This window comes from Colobus angolensis, unplaced genomic scaffold (assembly GCF_000951035.1).
Source record: "Colobus angolensis palliatus isolate OR3802 unplaced genomic scaffold, Cang.pa_1.0 Scaffold410, whole genome shotgun sequence".
NCBI lineage: Eukaryota > Metazoa > Chordata > Mammalia > Primates > Cercopithecidae > Colobus > Colobus angolensis.
The window spans coordinates 2,117,242-2,120,168 of record NW_012117489.1 but is presented as its reverse complement, the minus strand read 5'-3'; positions in this window follow the sequence as shown (position 1 = coordinate 2,120,168).

Below are 2,927 nucleotides of genomic sequence, written 5' to 3'. Positions count from 1 at the left end.
TGGGTATATACCCAAAGGATTGTAAATAATTCTACTATAAAGACACAAGCACGCATATGTTTATTGCATCACTGTTCACAATAACAAAGACTTGGAACCAACCCAAATGTCCATCAATGATAGACTGGATTAAGACAATGTTGCACATATACACCACGGAATACCCTGCAACCATAAAAATGGATGAGTTCATGTCCTTTGCAGGGACATGGATGAAGCTGGAAACCATCATGCTCAGCAAACTAACACAAGAACAGAAAACCAAACACTGCATGTTCTCACTCATAAGTGGGAGTCAAACACTGAGAACACATGGACATGGTAGTGTGGGACATGACACACCACGGCCTCTCGGTGGGGGTGGGGCCAGGGGAGGGATAGCATTAGGAGAAATACCTAATGTAGGTGATGGGTTGATGAGTGCAGTCAACCACAATGGCACGTGTATATCTATGAAACAAACCTGCATGTTCTGCACATGTATCCCAGAACTTAAAGTAAAAAAAAAAAAAAAAAAAAATTAAAAAGTCATTCTAGAAACCATTCCTTCTTTAGGTCATGTTACTACTTGGAAAGTCTTTGGTCCAGTAGATTAGTCTTTAAAATATTGATATCAGAACATGTTAATAATTTGTTTCCAACCTATTTCTTGAGCCCCATCTCCTCCTCTAGCATCGTGCATGACAGATGCATCCCTGAAACAAACATATCAGTGCTGCTGGAGCCACTGATTAGAATGCCTGACTTACCTGGCAAATGTTTGCTCTTCTAGAAGTCCAGGGTAAGTAAGCATTACCTTTGTAAAAAGCCTTTCGTAACTTTCCACATCCCTTCCTTAACAGCCTAAACACTTTGCTGAATAAAATATTATTACACTATCAGTGTTATAATGTAATATAATTGCTATTATGACATAATCTGTCTTTTTAAAAATCTTCCTATCCCTACTTGATTATGGTTTTATAAAGAATGAAAAGAGCAATCTTATTAATTTATTAATCCTTGATACTTAAGTTTTGGCACTTAAAAATGAACGAATGAATGAACAAATGAAAGAGTATAGGTTTTAATGAGTTCAATATGTGTGCATGCCAACAGGTTTTCCATGGCAAAAATACCTGACCCCTGACATGGCTCTCAGAGCTCTGTGTAACCTGTCTCCAGCTTCTTCTGCCTTTCCTCTACTCCATTGCCTTGCTTCCCAGCTCTGCTAACCACCTTCCAGTTACTCAAAATAAAAACTCGTTTTTGTTGTTTTAGGAATTCTGCAAATGTCTCTGTTCATTATTCAAACCACATCAACTAAATCCACTTCTACTTCTCATCACACACTTCACTTTGCTAGCTTCTTTCTATCCAATAAGTCTCACATTAAATAAGAATTTTCTCATTATCTACAAAAAATCTCTGCCATAGGACATAATCTCAATATGGGCCATTTGGTGTAAAGAAGAGCTGAAAAGAAGAATTGATTTGAAGATCCTTGGGATGACTTCCAATCTGGCAAGCAGAACATGATATTTTAAGGGGGATTTTCTAAGGGAAACCCTGGACATCAGGGAGACCGAATAAGTATGAGTTGGCAAGGAAAGCTTCACAGGCACTTACAGAAAAGTAAACAAAAATGCAGGAATAAGTAAACTTTAGAAAATAAACTCTCTTTGGAGAAATGTCTGTTCAAGTGTCTCAGACATTTAAAAAATCCAGTTATTTTGTTTTTTTAGCTATTGAGTTGTAGAAGTTCCTTATATATTTTGGAAATTAAACCCTTATCCAGATTAAAAGAGAAAAAAAAAAAAGAATTTTCTCAAAGTCCTATTGTGACCAACCAATCTAAAGTAGATAGCTATTATTACACTGTCTCACAGCTCATATTCTTTTCCTGTGTATCACAACCTGCAATTATAAGCACACGTGTTTCGGTCTCCCTCAGAAATGAAGTTCAATGAAGACAGAGGCCATGTCAGTTTTCTTCCCCATTATTGTACTATCTACATGGCAAAATTTGCACACAATGTTAGGGTTCAAAAATATTTGTTCAATTATTGACTAAATGAAGGATACATGCATGAAAGAAAATATAAATGACTTAATAGAACAAGTTTCCCAAGCAGAGATGGATACTTTGCTATACTTTGTTGACATGGAAGAGAATCAGCTACATGTGGACAAATTGATGAATCTACCAATTTGTTTGTTAAAAAAGAAAAAAGTGTACAAATCAGTCCATTTTAATCCCAGGTTACAATAATACTTGCCAGATATTATGGTATATAGGTACCAATTTAAACAGTAATATAGCTGAGTGGATTAGATTAGTGTGTACACATTCCATACAAACATCAAAGTCTTCGTTCAAGAAAATAAAATGAAGTACATTTGACACTAGATTGCTCTCATGTCTCAACAGTAAATATTGTTTCTGATCTTAAAAGTTGTTTTATGGCCAGAGATTCAGAAGGAGTTATTATTGTTTCCTACTTTGCACTTAAATCACAATTGTGTTGTTTCATATTATAAACAACCACATAGTACTGTATCAACATGTTAAGTTTCAACTTTCTGAAAGCTGTGAATTCTATAGTCTAGAGAACAATGGCTCTAATTCAGTCACCAGGTAAAGCAGCATAATTTTATCAGGCACAGCTAATTATTTTAGAGTGTTTTTAGACAGTGATAATGTTCATTGTGACTGCTACTGAGATCATTTCCAAGTTCTTAAAATAATTGATTAATCTCTTGTTTTCAAGACTCCTTGAATTTCTGTTGTTTTCTGGGGCTAACAGACTAAGAAACGTATACATATGTTAATATATATATTTATATGTAAATATATATAAACATATATATGCTTCTCTTACACACTGTTTAATAGGAGTAGTGATAAGATATATATATATATATATATATATGCCGAGAGAGAGAGA